Source organism: Poecile atricapillus, chromosome 7 (assembly GCF_030490865.1).
Source record: "Poecile atricapillus isolate bPoeAtr1 chromosome 7, bPoeAtr1.hap1, whole genome shotgun sequence".
Classification (NCBI taxonomy): domain Eukaryota; kingdom Metazoa; phylum Chordata; class Aves; order Passeriformes; family Paridae; genus Poecile; species Poecile atricapillus.
The window spans coordinates 30,982,643-31,001,557 of record NC_081255.1 but is presented as its reverse complement, the minus strand read 5'-3'; the positions used below and the strand labels follow the sequence as shown (position 1 = coordinate 31,001,557).

Sequence of the window (18,915 nt, the reverse complement as noted above, 5' to 3'; positions counted from 1 at the left end):
GTGGAGGAGCGGTGCGCTCGTGCCAATCACGGTGAGACTCGTTAGAGGCGGGGGTTGCCCTCACGGCCGCGCCGCCTCCGTGAGGGGGCGAGTCGGGATCGTGTCACCCGCCCCGCGCTGTGTCACATCCCCCCGGGCCGTGTCACCCGCTCCTGGCCGGCGCGTGGGCGAAACGCCATCGTGTCACTCGGCCGGAGGAAGCTCCTGGGCCGAGAGCGGCCCCGCGTTCCCCACCCTCGGCCCGGGAGGCGCCGCTCCGTCCCAACATGGCGGGTGCTGCCTCTCATAGCTCGCCCCGGCTGTCAGCGCTGCCGCGGGCACGGTCGGGCCGTGGAGGTCACGGGTGTAGGTAGGTCAGTGTTTACCCGCCACAAACATTGCTCTCAGAGCAGGGTACAGAACTGCTTAAAAATAGCTAAATTAAAAAAAAAAAAAGTTAAATGAGGTGAAAATATCAATTCAGTTATCTGGAGATGTGAGGGACTGAAGGTGCTTAAGCACGGGGGTGAAGAACAACTGCTTTAACCCTTCTAGAGGTGGGAAAATGTGACCCCTCCCCAAAGGATGGATGGAGAAGGGTTGCGGCAGTTTTACTTATTCTTAATTCATATTGTCATTGCTTCTTTTGTAGAGTTACTACTGCCCAAAGCCCAGCAGACTCCAGTGCCTTCACCTGCCAGCGAGGTGTGAGCTGTTCCTCCAGAGCAGCTCCTTCCTGGCCCTGGCAGAGCCCAGGGCTCGCAGCCAAGGCTCTGCATCCAGCCCTCACAGCACATCAATCCCCACCACACGCGATCTTTTCATCTTGCTTAGTTCACTACACGATAGCTTAAAACGTACGAGTACTTGTTTTGTTTGATCTTTTTTTGCTCCAGAAAATACTGTATTTGTTTCATAGGAAGAGGTTAGCCTTATTTGATCTGAATTTATGGATGCCTGAGCCAGGATCCTGTCTGCTATAGCACCCTGCCTCAAACTATCTCCAAATAAAAGAAAAACTCCAGAGAAAAGTCTCCGTACCTTACACAAAGGAAATGTGATTATTCTGTCCCTTTCCTTTTCCCTTTGTGTTTCAGCACAAGAATGTACTTAAATTTTCCCTCCGCCAGCCTGTTTTACTATTTTGAACCCTTATTTTTTTCTTAGCTGATTCAATTTTATCACCATTTGCATATTGCCTGTTGTTACTGAAGTGTACAGGATGGCATTAAACACATCAGTGTTTAGGTCAGCCTAAGAGTGGACTAAACAACTTGAATCATAACTGCTATGGGCAGCATCTGCTGTTTTTTGGCTGCTTGTCAAGATACATACTTCAATTTTCTGTTACTGATTCTACTTTGCCTCACAGAGGTTAAAATTATGGTGATAACATGGGTTGTATTTACATAACTATCTCCCCTCCTAGTGTTCTCAGAACTGATAAAGACTGGAAAGTGGACTTGGATTTCTGGAAACCCTATTACTGTTTCCTTCACCAAAGGTTCATAAAGAGATTTGGTTGCCATGGAAGATTAACATAAATCCTTATTAAAAATAGAATAAGGAATAAAAGGTTTTTACAGTAATATCCCCCAGAGTTCTGTGCTAGGATTTGTACTGTTTAACATGCTCATTTTAGTTTTTTTTAGTATTTTTGCTCTTTTTAAATTTCTAGTGGCTTTTATTTTGTCCCTCTTTACTTTGTAGTTTCCACAATTTTATGTCCTTTCCTGAGGGTTGATCCTCATTCAAGAGCATCCAGAAATGATTATTCCTAAGGGATGGCAGTGCTAGAAGGGTGATCCAGACTGGCTAGGGCAATGAGTGAGGCTGGGATCCGTGAAAGAACAAGGCAAGCTGTGCAGGTCGGGCAATCTGGGATTATGTCAAGAGAGATCAGCTCACCCGTGTGCTCCTGGCTGCTGCAGCCAGGTCAGACGGGCTCCAGGTGCTCACCCAGACAGAGCAGTGTCAGCACTGCAAGGGTTTGGCTGCAGCTACAGACAAATGAAATCAGCTCCACACAGAAATCTGCCCAGTTTTTTACATCTTTCAAGTCACTGCTAAACGGGGGCACGTCAGAAACTCCCCAGTACTGGGCAGCTGTGCCTGGAGCTCAGCCGTGGGGCAGAAGGGGAACAAAGGGATCTCTGTGCCTTGTGTAGAGTAAGGTGGGTTTGGTTTATTTTTTAAGCCTGGTTGGAGATTTCTTCATGAGCTGCAGTTTGTATGAATGTCTGTCAGTACATTCTGGGTCTGTGCCAATCAAGGATTATGAGCTATATTAACATCCCAGAAACAGGGGGGACCAGCCAGGCATGCCCCTCACACCAGGGCTGCAGCTCAATCTCCTGATGTCTGATATCCACCATTACTACATTTTAAAGTCAGATTAAGTTACTTTCAACAGGAACTCATTTAAAATGTGTTCATTCCTCTTGACAGTGCATCCCTTGCCACCTTGACAAAGCACCTGACAATCTTTTGGTGAGGGCTGTCTTAACTTTCTTAACGAAACAGAAGAATGGCATTTGCTACAATAATTTGCTATTCATAAAAATAAAATCCAGATCCTAGGGTGTTTTTTATTATTTTCAGTGGGACATATCATTATATCCAGGAATATAAACAATACTCAGTTCAGATATAACTTGGTAGCTGGCTGACAAAAGCCCCATATCCAGACACTTGAATTTTCCCATACTTTGTATGGCACATAAGCATCTCACTGGTAGTTCAAAAATACTGTTGGAAAATCCTAATTACAGGACTGCATCTAAAGGGGATCTTCCAAGCACCTGGGAACAAATGTCAGAATGTAAAAGCACTGAACACTGACCCTTGGTGGTTAGTCATGTACTTGCACATTTCATGCCTTTAGAAAACAAGATAAAAAAGTCTTCCTCTGCTTTCCAATCAGTTTTTGTAGCTCAGTTAATTTGATTTCTGGAAGTCTGCAATTCCTGAGCATCTTTTAAAAGCTTTAGGAGCATCCAATAATCCCCATGGTATTCTGTATTACAGAGGCACATCTGAATTTTTAGATATAAAAACCAGAATCAAACCAATTCCCAATATGTGTGCAATGAATTATTACACAATACAAACTGCTCTGATACCTGCTGGGCCACACATCCCTTCACACCTGTCACAGTCTCTGGCACCTTCCTGCCACTTTGGAATCAAGCTGTGTATTGGAGTTACTTTGTTTTCATGAAAAAATTAATTGACAATCTGTTTATTCTCCAAATGTGGCCAATCTAGAAGTTATTAAATGGAGCTTATGCAGCATAAGTGAACATCTAAAAATCATAAAACAGGAATTAAAAAGCCACTGCTGTGGACTGGAGTTGTTGTCTCAGTGCCTTGCTGGTCTTTACAGGTTTTGTTTCCCCACTGCTTTTCCTCGCAGATGCTCAGTGGTACTTTCCAGGTCAGTTATGCCCTGGGGGAAAAGGGAGCAATGTCAGGATGATGAATGTAAAATTTTTCACTCTGTTACTGAAGTATCTGTTTTGTAAAATACTCTGAAATATTTTCCCTGGTTGCTATAGGAGATGAAAGTCATTAAAATCTATTCATTATCAAAATAGTAGGAATTCTGGATATTTTGTATGTTCCAAAAATTAATACCTTGTCTGAGAGTATCTTCATTAAAGGATCTTGTATTCAGGCTTTTCTGAAAGGTGGCAATATTTTCACTTGGAATAAGCATCATTCAAGCATTTTCACATTAGATGGAAATACTTTCATCACTTGAGGCCCTTCTTGGAAGTCATTCAGCTATGAGAACATTTGCTTTAAATAAAAGACTGTTTAAGCCAGTGGGATTCCTGAAATTCCTGAGCCATTTATGCTCTTCTTTACACTTTTCTTAGCATATCTTAACTCAGTGAACATTTCCTTATCCCCGCAGAATTAATGCTGGTAAGAAACAGTCATCTCATTAAAACTCTGAAGGCTTGGGGTAGCATTTCTAGTCTTTTATAATTAATTTTGTTTTGACTGGAGTAATTTCTGGGCTCCTTGGTTGCAAATTTCCAGACAGAGTTATCTTATCCCATGTGATACAGAGAGTGTGTATATAGAGAGTACAAATGCATGCACACCTTTCACACAGAATAATAATATTGTTTACTAAAGGAGCTTCAGAAAAAAATAACAATTGCTTTTCCAAATAATAGTTAAGGTTTATCATATGCCAGTGAGGTGGGCATTTATAAACTGAAACAAAAAAGATGGAAACAGAGCCACAGAATCAAAATCTATGATATCTCATTAAATTCCTTAAAAGTTATGTGGGATACAAAGCAGATCAGAGGTAGAAAACTGTTGACCTACATTTATAAAAGAGACTGACCAGATCTTGTAATTCCACCTTTTGGCTTCATCCAGCAAGAGAGAAATGGTGACATCCTTAAGGAGTGATCTACCTCAAATATTTCAGGGAAAAATCTCAAAACTGGCAACTTTTAAGAACAGTGACTTGGACAGAATAAAATATTTACACCTTTACAAGATCATTTCTGCTCAGCAAAACCCCAGTTTGGCACTGTACCCTTCCCTCCCCCACTCTCACTGCCTCAGTTGTTTCCCTAACATTGGTTCATCTCCCATCTATGCTTTTTTATTTCTGCCTTTTCATTTACTTTCTCACTGATACCTGCACTCCTATTTTAGTACCCTTATCTTTTTTTAGTGAACAAGGTCACAAGTGAGAGTGGGCTTTGGCAATTCCAGCATTACCCAGCTGACGTTAATTGACATCATGGAATTGGCAGTGTCATGGCAGCAGCCCCTCTGCAAATTCACATGTATTAAATGTCTCAGATACAATTTCAGTTTGTGCCCAGGACAAAAAATGCAGCACTGGGATATGAACTGTGGCAGAGACGTGCTGGTCACGAACACAGTGACACTCTGAGATCCTGTTCCCACAGGTGTGCTGGAGAGGTGACTCCTAAGGCACCAGTTGGGCAGGTGGGTTTGTGTCCCAGTTTTGTGCCATACAGATTCTGATCCTGAGAGTATCCTCACACTGAATGTTGTGCACCAAACACCTCCAGTACTCACCACAGTCAGGGATTAATCCACAGCTAAGATCAGGAACATGTTTTTTTTTCAGAATCAGGGAAATTACAAACTCAATTTCCAAGAAGAAGTAACCTCTTTGATTCTGTGCCAGGGTACTGGAATGTACTGCTAGGGAAACTAATTCTGGTAATATCTCTAATCTCTCTAAATGAAATAATTTTCAGAACTCTATGTTTCATTATACCAATTATATACTATTATCTTATTATTCAGAAACATTACCAGTGTAGAAGTTTCACAAAATAAAATGTAACTTGTTCATTATTTTTAAATAGAAAATTAACAGCTTTCCTTTCTCAATGTCTGAAAGTTAGTGTGAAAAGCACTAAAAGACATGTTTTTAAATGGAGTATTGAAAAAGTATTCTTTAGTGGAAGAAGAGTCTGTGTTAGAAACACTGGGTGAAAATGTCACACCCACCACTTGCTATTGAATAATTCAACAGTGTCTCAAACCCAGCCACAGCTGGCAGAGTAGGAGATCTACAGGTGTGTGAAGTGTGAGCTGTCCTGATACTGCAACATTTATGTATTAAATAAACAAGTTATTGTGTACCTACCTGTCAAAAGAGTTCAGATTTCCCATAATTTCTATATCAATGTAATTTTTTTTGGTTTTATTTGAGAACAGACTTCAGTTTGTCTCAGAATTTTGAACACATTTTCTTTCATGTTTGAATGTTCTCTTGCTGTGGCATATTCCAAAGAGGGAAAGCCAGCTCCCAGGGTTCAAGTATCTTTTGAATAGACTGCCAGGGAGGTTGCAATTACATTTTTTGTTACTGCATTTTGCACTTGAATAAGTTCTTAAGATAAAGGTTAATCTTGACTGTCCCTTCTGTTTGCATTTAGAGATTTCTTCCTTGCTTTCGTGCTGCTCTCCAACAGTTGCTCTGTTTTGCTCATGCACAGGAACCAGGGGCACAGTTGCTCTGAGCAGAGTTCTGTGGAGCCTCCAACACATCCAGCAACCCCCACTCTCACATTCCAGAATGGATCTCAGTCACAGATGGGACTTGCTGGGGTGCATCTTACAAAAGCCCATCTCAGTCAAAAACCCATCTCAGTCAAAAACCCCTCTGTTTGTGTAAAAGGCCATCATGTAGGCCCTGCTCCAGAACAGTGTCAGAAGTGTTTCACACCTTCACACCTCTCAGCCCTGTCTTTGTACCTCACATTTCTGGTTAGGTAGGCTTTTGTGGAGTACATCAAGAAACTGGATGTGTAAAATTGGGAATTAATGCTGCAGCAATGCCAGTGGTTGGCATGTCCAGACCTGTTGGCTTTGATGGGACTATTCAACTGTGCAAACTAAAATAGGCACTGCAGTGTTTGACAGCTCCAACTCCAGAGCCAAAACAAGGAGCTCATTAAGAGCAAACGCTGGTACTGGCACTGCAGTTGTGCTTCTCAGACCCAACCAAAGATCGAGCACCAAAAAAGCCCAACCTACAATTTAGACAAAATGGATCCAGGATTCCAACTTTCAGGCATGTATTGGGACCAAAATGTCAGCAAGGTAACAGGAATGGCTGGCCTGGGGCAGTCTTGGATTGACTGATTTAATGTACAGAGTCACAGAAGTTTGGATTTTCCTGTTTTCATTATCTTCCTCAAAATATTCTGGAGCTATGTGAAAGGAACCTTGCTGTTATTTGACAGCCTTTCCCTGGTCAAATTCAGTGAGTTAGGCCAAATAAAATCTCCATTTCTCCATTGAAGCCTGGGTACTGATGGAAGTAAGAGAAGATTCCCTGCTGTCCTGCATCCAGCTGTGCCTGGAGGCAGGGGAAGTGCTTTGAACTGCACAACTGAGCAGTAATAAGCTTAGAGTGATATTAAAAATGGACCCAAAATCCTGTTTCTTCAAATAGGGCAGAATTCAGTCTGCAGTTTCCAAGACAAGCTTGTCTGTGGTAAGGCCTGAGTGACTGCAGAAGAGCCACAGCACTGCACACACAGCCCCTGGCAAGCACAAGGAAATCTTCTGGGCTCATTCTATCTTCAAAAATATTATCTTTTGCTATTAGTTAGTTAGAAGGGGTTTCACCTCTGTTGGTACTAACACAATTCTTAAGTGGCCTAGCTAAAACAGACTGACCTAATGTGTTTGAACCATTTTCCAGAGAATCAACATTCCTGTCTAAAAACCACAGGACTGACATCTCTGTTAGCAGCCTTTATAAACTCAACACTTTGAGCAGAGAACCTGGGAAAAGGTTGGAGAGAAAGAGCTGTGCTTGGAGATTTGGGGATTCCATTGGGGAGAAGCATTGAACATCCTGGAGAGGATGTCACTGCCCATACCATGTTCTCTGGATAACCCAACTGCTCCAGTTTCTGCATCTGCCAGTCTGGCACCTTTAATAAGTAATTAAATCACACTGTGGACGTGAATACATTCTTGGATAAATAATAAATGACAGCTCTCACACTGGCACGCGAGCACACAGGCATACCCAGGGCAGGAAATCACACACAGCTTTTCATTTGTTGCTAATTTATCTGTAACAAAGTGAGGAAGATACCCCGGGGACTGGTGACTAACAAGGAGCATTGTTTATGCTACAAATCCCATCCGGTTATTAGGCTTTGAAAAGTGCTTTGTTTAGCTTATCAGTGCTTCAGCAGGAATGCCAGGGGCAGTATTTCTGTTCTAAGTGTATTTCTATTTCAATATTACTGACACGTAAGAGGTTATGTGTTACCTGAGGGCTGAATATTTGAGTTGTGCTTCAGTGCCTTGTTGAATCAGGATCAGGATGGTGAACACTGCACAAAACCAGGCCCTGAACAGGTTTCGTTATCAATTTTATAGCATTAAATTGAAGAACACTTTTACATAAATCAAACCTTTCTCAAGGACCGTAGAACATGACAATGAATAAATACCCTATGGCATATAAATGCCCATCGTTAAAAATTACTTCAGCATGTTGGACCTTTTGCTTAAATTCTGCACTTCACTTAGGATGTGGACAAATTTGTATTACACAACCTAAGTCTGCAGTTATGCAATTCCAAAGTATCACAAGTGTCTGGCAAGTTTTAGAGATGTTTCACAACAGCACTGATAAGCTGCTACTCTGTCAGGTGATCAAAATACCTACAGTGTGCCCTTGATTCAAGTTAATATTTAAAAATAGGAATGCAAGTTTTTTTTATTTGACTCAGCTATCTTTTCAATTATGTTAAATGTCTTTTGGGCGAGAAGACTTAGAAAGGGAGGCCATTATTTTCAAAAGGAAAAAAATTACATTTCATTTAATAATTTATAAAACCTGAGAGTCCCCGGCCAACTAAATTAATAATTGGCAAATAAAGGCAACTAAACTGAGCAATTAAATTATTAATTGGCAAATAAGGCATAATTTGCCTTGCTGAATGATTCCACACCAACTCAGCTCCTCTCAAACATTTCTGCAAAGAGGAATGGCAAGATCAATCTCAGGTAGGTCACCTGGACCACTGTAAGAAGTGCTCACTAGACTGATTATGAATAAATAATTGAAGTATTTATTTAGACTTTTCATCATTAGATTACTTTTGGAAAATCTACATGAATAAATTCTTCCTTCTAAAATGTCCTGGTTTTAATTTGCTTATGATTAGGTTAGATCTGGATTGCCAAACCATGAGCTGTCCAGTGTACCCTCCCTTGTCATCTGAACTGGCCTTGTAACTGAGCCTGGGAGCAGCTGCTCCCCTGCCACAGCAAAGTGACACTGTCACCCCTCCCCGACAGCTTCAAACCTCAGAGCAGGGGCTGCTTTACTGAACAATGCCACGTGCTCATGGAAAAACTAATAAATGTTTGTGAGCGCTCCATCTGCTGAGAGCTTTTTAAACTTTAATACCCCTCCTCGAAGATGCTGATGAGAACAGACACACCACTGATGCTTTAGAGCTAAATTTCCTTTTGGTAAAACTGCAAGATGTTGTGAGCTGAACTGTGTCACAGAGATAAAGGTTTATACCCAGGAGCTTCTGGCTCCACAGCTGACAAACAGATCAGTGCTTCACGCCTTCCTTTTGTGGGCAAGAATTAAAAAATGTATCAAATCTGGTGACTGGGGTTTAGTACAATGGGCTTGGTTTTGCAGGGTTCTACTAGAATTATTTTCTGAAATGCTCAGCTTTCATTTTAAGCCAAAAGATGTGTCCAGATCTGAAAAGCTCTTTTTTCTCAAAAATCTGACTGTCACAGTTTCAAAGCCTGGCCCCTTATGAGGTACCTACATGAAGAATTCCATTGCAAATCTGACCTGTGGAAATGTGACCCCAGTGAACACCTGTGCTGTGCACTGAGAAATAGAAACATAAGTTCCTGATTCCTGAAAAACTTTAAGGCTTTCTTTGAATTCTGTTTTTTCAGAATAATACGCTTTGGAATTTGGTGTTTGATTTGGCTTTCTTCTTTCATTTCCTCAAAATTAATTAAATTGACTTCTACTGGACTAAACATTTTATCACTCAGTTCTGGCTGAGGATTCCCAAGAACATATGGGTTCGAACCACCAAAGGCACCCAGATCCAAATACAAGACTGTGAAATAGTTGTTCCTAAGGGCACTTGCAAAGTTTCTAGCCCAAAATGTTAGGAGGAATGACAATTTGAATAGTGCTGTTTGAAATAAGACTCAGAATTACTGCATGAGAAGAAGCTCCCTAAAAATCTGTCATTTTAGGCAAAGTCACACTAAATATTTTATTTTATTACAACTCTTTAGTACCATCAAAACCTCAAAGCTTCATGACACAAACACTGACTGCTATAATCAATCTCTAATTCAATCACAGTTCAAATGTTCAAAGGCCAGCTCAGGATTTTGGAAGGGGTAAATTAGTTCTGGCAGCCTTACAGCAATGTCAGATATCATCTGTCTTCTCCTTCTATCAGATCCAGCTGGGCGGGCCCCTCATAACCAGGACAGAGCCAACTCCAGCATCACTGGGAGTGCTTGGACTCAATAAATCAGAGATTTGATTATGTGCAGATAATCTATTAAAAATAAATTACAGACCTGGCATGTTTTTCCCAGCTGATCGACTCAGGACAAGACTCAGCCACTGATGTCTTTGCTGAAGGTGACCCCGAGTCTCTTTTTCCTCCCAAATGCTCTCTTAATGCAGTTGGAGGAAAGAATGTCCATTCCAGGTGAAACCAGGGCCACCTTGCCTTGGTACCTGCTGGACTCAGAAATTCCTGGCATCCATAAGAATGTCCATGGCTTTACTGTGTATGTAAGGAACTGCCTGGTTTTGCTCCTTCTGGATCTGCCACCCACTGGTCATCCTGCAAGAGCTGACTGAGTTTCCCACCTTGCTTCACTCAGTCAAGTGAGTGAATGATGGATTTGAATGATGTTTGAATGATTTTTATTCTTTCTATACACACACATATTATTCACACAGTGCAGGATCACTGTCTGGATCTTTGCTGTAATTCCTAGTCCTGATCAAATGCTCTGGGAGCAGACCTTCAGCATTTGCAGGGTCTCAACAGACCCTTACACTCAAGCTGACGAGTTTCCAGCCCCTTTGCCTGGTGCCTGAGCTCAGCAGCCAGAACTGGTATCATCAGCAACACTAAATATTCCATTTTCCCATTTTTTGACCAGCACAAACTCTCTTTTTGCAGACTTGCTCATGAGTCATCTGGAAATAAACCATAATCACTTTTCCCCTAGGAGTCATATATAAGCTAATTATTGTACAAGACAAGCTCATACAAAATGCACAAGAGGTTTCAACTTGTTGAGGTTGCAAAGGGCAAGGGAACCTTTCAGAATTTCCATTGGTTACGGTCTGGGAATGCTGGGCTTCCCTTCACTCCGTATCTATCGCAAAATCAGAAACACATTTTGTTCCCTTTGTTGTAGGAGGCAAAGCTAAAGAAATGTGGGTGTTATTCTTGTGCACAGAGTAGATACCTAATGGTATTGTGTGTGCAGTGTTTGTAAACACAACTGCTCTGGGCTGCAGCTGACAGAAACCATCACTGCTTGTCCAGGGATGTCCTGGGTCTGCAAATGCCCCCCAGCCCTGCACAAGAAGTCAGAATGGAATGGGATGTACCAGATGAATTTTAGGTGCCACTGTGTTAAATAAAATCTGCTTGCCTGAAGTTCAGTGTCCTGGACTTGGATCTGAGCATCGCTGTGGTGTCTCATTCTACCCAGCCATCCTTTGCTATTGTGTGGTTGTTATCTCTGCAGGAGAGAATCTTATCAGTGCAGGGAAAGGAAAATCTGAAAACAATGGAAAGGCCTTTGGCATCTGATATTTTTCTGTTGAGGATGGAAACAAATACACTTATAACCTCACAGTAAAGAAACAAGATGTTTTTCCAGTAGATATAGAAACACTGTTGTTAAGGCTGGAAAAGCCCTTGAAGATCAGTCAATCAATGTTATGGCACATTATTTTAAAAACTCCAGTTGATCTTATTTACAGATCCTCATTACAGGAGGAAAGAATGGTATGAGAGGTGCTGATTTAAAATTACTCATTTGGTGAACTCATAGTTTTAGACCTGGCTCTGGCAAGAGACCTGGTTTCCTGAACACTCACCTGGATTTTTTTGCCATTCAGCCTGTGGTACAGAGTGAATCCCATTCTGGCACCCCAGGAAGGCAGAGAACTCACCAGACTTTATTTCAGTATATTTAAGTGACAGACACAACTGCAGAGGAGGAGAGAAACAGTGATAATTAGTTATGTGTGATATCTACGCTGAGTTTCTGTGACTCTCTGCTAATCACAGTAAATTATTATTAACGAACTGAATATGTCAATCAAATTACTAATTTAGTGAAGACTCTGCACTACATCTCTCCCAGGAACCACAGCAACTCCAGCTTCCCCAGCTGCCTCCAGTGAGCCCCTCTCCCAGCAGAAACCAGCTGTGGGCATTTATTCTGTGGGAAGTGTTCTGGACTGACAGTGCAGGCAGTGCTTACACAGGCTACTAAACAAGGCATTCTTCTAGCAGCAATCTCAGGGCCTGCCTGTGTAAGAACCAGGACCAAGCCCTTCTCCCTGGAATTAATGTAGGTGGCCTCACTAGAAGCAGGAGAAATCCCATTTTTATATTCCTTGAAAAATCAGTAACTGTATTTTTATTTGCTCATTGCTTTCACATCTACCAGGTGCCACTTTTGAAATGCCCATAAAGTCTTAGGCTGCCAAAAAGTAACAGATGATCTTAGAGGATACTGTTAAATTACAATACAAACTTGTGGAATGGGTAAAATGCACCAGAAAATCACACAATTTGTATCAGACTATGAAAAAAACCCCCAACCCCAACAAAAATCAACAGTCCAATGATCACGTTGTTAAGTGTGAAAGCTTGAGATGTAACAAACATGAAGTCTTATCTTCAAGCATGAACTCACTTCTGAGAAGACAGCTTGTCTTTTTAATCATCAGCATAAAGATCCAGCTATCCCATAAAATTAATTTCTATGGGTAAAAATTAGGAGTAGGACACACCAGGCTCTCCTTCTGTCCCACATTCCTGCTTCCCAAGTGAAATATTTGCCTAAAATAAAACAGTGATCTAGGCATCATTACATTGGTTTGCAGTCCTGTAAAAGCTTTTAACATAAACAAAAGTAGTGGAAGTTCCATTTTAAACAATTCAGTAAGTTGGTTTCTAGTCATGCATAAAGGTTTTTTTAATCTGTTTACTGTTTTTGAAGTAAATCTGTGTGGTCTTACAGAGGAAAATTGTTCAAAGACATTTCATCCCAATGTAAGCTCACTAACTGTTTATTCCAGCCCAGGATCTGTTTAACAGGAAAGGGACAGAGCAGTTTAGAGGGTCCTTCTGTCAAGGCAGCCCCTGGTGTGGGCTCCTGTCCTCCCCCAGAGCATCTCCAGTCACTGGATAATCTGTGTAAAACCCTAATTCTCCAGACAAACGTGTCTGCTGAATGCCTTCTTTGAGGCTCTGAGCCATATGGTTGGGATTACAGCATTTAAATAGTTTTTCCAAGTGAATACAAGGATGAAGCACAGAATAGTGGAGGGAGGTATGTTCATAATTGCATTTATAAAGCGATTTCAGGATTTTTAAGGCCCACGTTCTGCACCACTGGAGCCAGTGTGAGCTTGGCACCTTGAAGCAAGTGCAAGTTATATTTACAAGCCATTCACACTTTTTTCACCATGCTATAAAAAGATCTAAGTACAAAGGACAACAAGGGGCTGTGTTGTTAAAGCTGGTGCAATAAAAGCACATTTTTATGTTTAGGATAAAGATAACAGAGCACAGCCCCATGTCACCATTGCCACTATCCCCCTCCTCTGTGAGCATAAGAAACCAGTGGATCCCCAACAGCCAGGACACCTCAGGAGAGACAGCATGTAATACTTTAGGTTGTTTTATGTTTTCCTAACACTGTTTTATAACATACAGGAAAAGGAGGCTTTGAACAGAACCCATCCAGGACAAACAGCAACCACATGGCCTCAAAACCTGCTTCAAATAATGCCCCAGTAGTTACAGTTTCAAGTACAAAGATAGACATAACAACAAAGAGCATCAACTTTCCTCTTTCCCTGGCCTGGTTAATTTTCCCTTTTCCATCTGTGAGTATGACCTAATGATACAGACTTTATTTGTATTTAATTTTGAGATCTGCAGAGGAGAAGTACCATATACAAGCTGGGTCTATGTTGTTTTTCTTAGCTGTACATGCTTGGCCAGGCTTTCCTTCCCTCCACACCATTATTTACACTCCAGAGCACTGACTCCAGTGCGAGGCATTATCCATGTTATGGCTGTTTATAGAGTAGAAGTGGTCTCTGTAACATGTCTGTTTTTCATGTCTTAAACCAATAAAACTTTTACATTGGGCTTATCAAAACCATTCTGTGTAGATCTAAGTCTGTTGTGACTGAAATCAGTAATAAAACTTCTCTTGATGCCCCGTGGAACACAGCTAAGGCAACACTGAGCTCTCTTAATAAATTCCGCTCCGGTAAAAGTTTTATTTAAAAAATGTGGTTAACCCAAAGCTTTTAAAGAAGATTAATGTGGACTTATAAAAAATGTCTGATTTTATTATTAGTAGTAATTCATACAGTTTGTCCTGAAGTTTTCCTTTTCAGTTTCAGTTTGAACCATATGTTCAGGAAGTTCAACTGAAAAGCAATCCTTCAGCAATATTATTTTTTTCTAATTAACAATAACCACAGAGGTATTTTAGAGAAACCTACAGAGTCCCTCAGAAGGTTGTGGAGTGGGATAGATTAAAACAGGATTTTGTCTATTTTATGAAAAATTCACTGAAGCACAAATGGGTCAACTTCAGAGGAGTCCTTCCTTTCCTGTTCTACCAAACAAAGGATTCTGAGTGTAGCAAATCTTAATTTCCATGGGATTTTTTTGTGAAAGGCCTTGAAGGACTCTGGGATCCATCAGTGCCCCGTTGGCCTTGCTGGGACTAAGCACAGGCACAGCAATGCAGCCATGGGGATCCCCAGATGCTGATCCATCACCCCAGTGGGTCACAGCCAGTCAGAGGTGATGGGTGTCAAACACAAAGCTCAAGGAGAAGCTGGAAGCTGGGTGCCAGACTGGGTTTGGACAGACTGGATGGGGATTTAGGAATAAGCACAGCTGTGGGCTCAGCCAAGTGCTCTGTGTGTGCAAACAAAACACAAGAGGTACAAAGATAAACCCTGCACTCAAATGAAAACCAGTAAAAAGCACAAGTCAGAGCGAGGTTCATAAAAATACCTTTGGGCCAAATTTCACATCCCCAGTCCTTGTACACATGATGAAAATGATGGCACCAGGAACACTTTTTTTCTGGATTTCAAACATGGTTTCTCTTAAATTCCCTTCCTCAGTGACAGCAGACGAGGTGATGCTGGGTGCAGAACCCCTGCACTGAGGGCTTCTGGAGACTTCTCATTACAGCACAGCTCACACAAACTCCTCTCTGGCTGTTTTTAAGAACAAAGATCACTGTTCAGCTCAACAGAACAATCCCATCAAAATGGCAGCACAATGTTGTGCTGCTGTTTTCACTGGGTCCCTGTCAAGTTGCATCAGTTGAAATGCTGAGAGGTTTTATTTCCCTGACCTGTCACACTGCTCGCTGTGCCCCGGAGCTGCCAGTCAAGCTGTGCTGCTTCTGCTGAGATGCTGTTTGTGCTTTGCTGGGTTTGTTGGTGGTGCCAGCCCTGACATTCAATTTTCTTGTTTTCTGAACAGCACAAACTCACTGCTGTCACTGCATGTGCAGCCTAATCTTACTGTCCTCACACTCTGCCCCCTTTTGCTCCTGAGGCCTCTCTATGTTGTACCTGGAAATCAGCAATCTGGGTAAAAAAGGATGTGGCAATTGGCTTTTCCAGAGGTACAAGCTGCTTCTTGGCTGTGCCTGCTGGTTTATCTGGGACAACTGGCCCTGGAAGTCATTCTGGACAACTCCACCTTGATGCTTCTGTCCACAGGTACCTGTGTTCTTGCTGGCTTCAGCCATGACCCAGGGAGCTTCCAGAGTAAGATCCACAGGGAAAGAAACTGTGGAAAGGAAACCCTCCTCTAGCTGATCTGTGAATCTCTGCACACACCAGTGTAGAAGAGCAAAGGCTCCGTTTTTCCATTCACTTAGCAGAGGAAAACCATGCATTAAAAAAAAAATCACATCCATTTTCACAGTCCATTGTAGAAAGAGGGTTTATTAATCCTGCTAACTTCCTTGTAAACATTAAATAACCACCAATATGTTTAGCATATCTTCATTTTTTCATTTAGTAGGTTGCTGCCTGACCCCCTACTGGAGGCACAGTCCCTGGTTAGCACCACTAACCTGCCCTCCCTGCAGACAAAAGTAATATTTACCTCTGTCTGCATTCTGACACATGCCAAACAACGAGCTTGAGCTCTTGGGATCAGATTTATTTATCCTCTAATTTTCCCACAGTATTTCAAAACCCACTTGGGCTTGAATGATCCTGCAGCCATTTGCATTTATCATTTGACACATGTCAGATCAAACAACTCTGTGAAATATCAAACAGGCCTCCAACATTTTGCTTTTGTGTAGTTTATTGAATCCCTGGGATAACATTCCACAAAAAGCAGCATGGAAGTTTCTAATCTCACCAAGCCCCAGTCAGACATTGCTTGTTGTACTGGGAGGCTGGATACAGGGGGGAAAAAAGGAAAATGTTCTTTATTGTGGAACTGTGGTGCTTTTCACACCTCTTGTGAGAAGCAACACAATAAGCCAAGGAAACAACTTTGACCCCTAAGTGTTTATAAATCAGCATTTACTGAGTGAGCAGTACATAACAAATGGATTGAAAGAGACCCAGCAAGAAAATCAGTCTGTACCGTTATGTAATTACCTTCTGATGCAGTTACTGGCAATACTGTGGTGAAAGTGTTACCACCCACTGCTGCATCCAGAACCTTCTAGGGAAGATGCTTCTGGAATTCTTACCTGTAGAGAAGTCCTGCGGTCACCCCGGCAGGGAGCAGAACACAGCATGTAATGAAAAACCTGGTTAATTAAAAAGCAGACCTAGAGAGGGTAGGCTGGACTTTGAAATATCACTCAGATTTGAACTGCAGGATTTTAACTTGCCTCTAAAATTTCAAATCAGATTCCAGCATAGAAAGCAGCTGGATTTTTCCCCAGGTATTGCCAAATCCAAACAGTTCACACTGGCTCTGCCCTTTCTTAAGGCTGGAATCCCAGTTCCCAAAAGGATTCCGTGTCAAGTAGAATACTTTCTTTTCCAAGGGTTGGGGCAGCAGGGATCCCTTTTACAAGGGTTCCTCTGGATACTGTACCGTGATTGAACAGTGTAGGGGCATTTGGACAGCACAGAAAGGTTCTGCATTCAAGAGATTTTAACTTTCAAAGTGCTTGAGAGACACATGGAACTGAAATGTATCAGAATACAAAATCACATGTTCATATGAGACGAAAAGTCTCATATGAACATTCAGATTGCAGGTTACCTGTGTAACAGGCTGTCATTCCTGACTCTTGCTTTGCAAGGACTCTTGACCTTGGTGGCTCTCATGGAGTTTGTTCCTAAGAGTTGCTCTTTGCTTTTTTGGAATCATCATATTCTTGTCTTCTCCACGTGAGTGAAGCCTGAGTCTCTGCAGGACTCTTAGAGCAGCGGATGACACGGTGCTTGCTTCCTTTATTTTAATTTGCATGATAATAATCTGTCAGCAATTTGCACCTGAAGGGATGAGGATGGCAGGGTCTGCAGCTCAGGGGCCTGACTGACCCCAGCTGGGGCCCTTGGCCAAACTTCCTCTTGCCGTGGCTGAGGCTTCTCTTGGACTGGGGCAGTGGGATGGGTTTGTCACTGTGCTGCTGCCACAGGCTGAAGGACTCAGCAGTACTTGGCACTCAATGTGGAGCCCTCAGAGGGCAGTTTTACAAGAATGCCACAATCACAGTTTAACATTACAGTGCCCATCAACCTGCAGCTGAAGAGTGTTAGAACTCTTGAGCTTTAACATTTTACTTCTTGGCTTAATTTGAATTAAATTTTAATTTGAGAACTTGGCAAACTGAACAATTTGCCAAGTCTTGTATAACACAAGGATGGTCAGGCAGTCTTATTGCAAAATCCTGCAGCAGTGTTTGTGTTATCACAGCTGATTACTCAGCCACTGGGATACAGAGTTCTTACAGTTCTGGTTTTAAAATGGATCATATGAAACTGGTAGCAACACTGGCTTGGAACAAAAATGCAACTGTAAAATACAAGTATCATAAGGGGAGAAAGGCGTTAAAAGGCCATGCAGGAAATGTGAACAAATCTCTGTAACTGTGTCGAGCAAGCCCATGCAAGGCACAGAGAGACTGAACCCTGCACATCTACATTTTACACCAAGTCAGGGTGATTGTTTGTTCCCTTTCCAGACTCCCTACACCCCTCGTGCTAAGTCTTGGTACCAGTTCAGCCAGAAGAATCGAGGCCAGTTTGAGGATAATGATATAAATAGCAGGAAGTTTATGGAAACTTTGCTGAAGTTGTTTGTGTTGAGCTGCAAAGAGGTGAAAGTGCTGGTGCAGTGCCAGGCAGCCCTGCACATCTGTCCCTGTATAACCTGTACCTTTGCTATCCATTTGGAGTCTGTAGACTTCATTTTTACACACTAATTGCATATTAAAATAGAGATATTAAAATGTATGAATACTTATTGGTTACAACACACTGATCTTCAATTACTTTTTCCCACTCTGTCTTTTCAGCTGACAGATTTTATCACGCCACTGAGTTGGGAGCTCTGACATCCCACTATGTCAGAATCCTTTTCTTGCTTGTTTTACTCTTTTGTTATGATGCTTCTTCATTTTATTCCCATCAACTTTCATTGTCTTTAATTATGTCCCTGAACTTGTAAAGCTGTTTCTCCTAACAATGGGTACTTTGGAAATGGCAACAATTGCTTTTCCATGAACTACAAGGCAGGAAGTGCATTGTTTCTTTAAAAAAATTACCAGATGTTTTTCAGGGCTGACTGCTAACATTAAAAAAAAAAAAAAGAAACTATTCTTTTCCAAATAACCCAAATGTAATTTTGTTATTGTGTGACTCCTGTTTGCATTTAACTGGGAATTGCAGCCTAGGCCAATACTAAAGAAGGAATTTCTCTCAAGTGTGTGAAGTCCATCTGTGTGAACACTGACTCCACGGACTCATCCATCTGAGTGAATCATGTTATTCCTTGTGCTGTTCCTGCCAGTCCAAATACTGGCACTGGGGTACCTGCAACTGGTTGTCTTGTGTTCTCTGACTGGAACAAATGAATATTCCTTGTCCTGGTGTGCAGGGATTATTGA

At 41.8% G+C, this 18,915-nt stretch overlaps 1 long non-coding RNA gene and 1 pseudogene across 1 annotated transcript; both read left to right on the top strand.

Moving 5' to 3' along the window:
- The first annotated feature begins 70 nt into the window (after nt 1-70).
- LOC131581080 (uncharacterized) lies at nt 71-1,572 on the top strand. The gene is made up of 2 exons (XR_009278012.1): nt 71-349; nt 632-1,572. It is a non-coding gene; the product is annotated as an uncharacterized LOC131581080 (long non-coding RNA).
- Nucleotides 1,573-1,802: 230 nt separating this feature from the next.
- LOC131581285 (E3 ubiquitin-protein ligase RNF170-like) lies at nt 1,803-18,817 on the top strand (annotated as a pseudogene).
- The last annotated feature ends 98 nt before the right edge of the window (nt 18,818-18,915 follow it).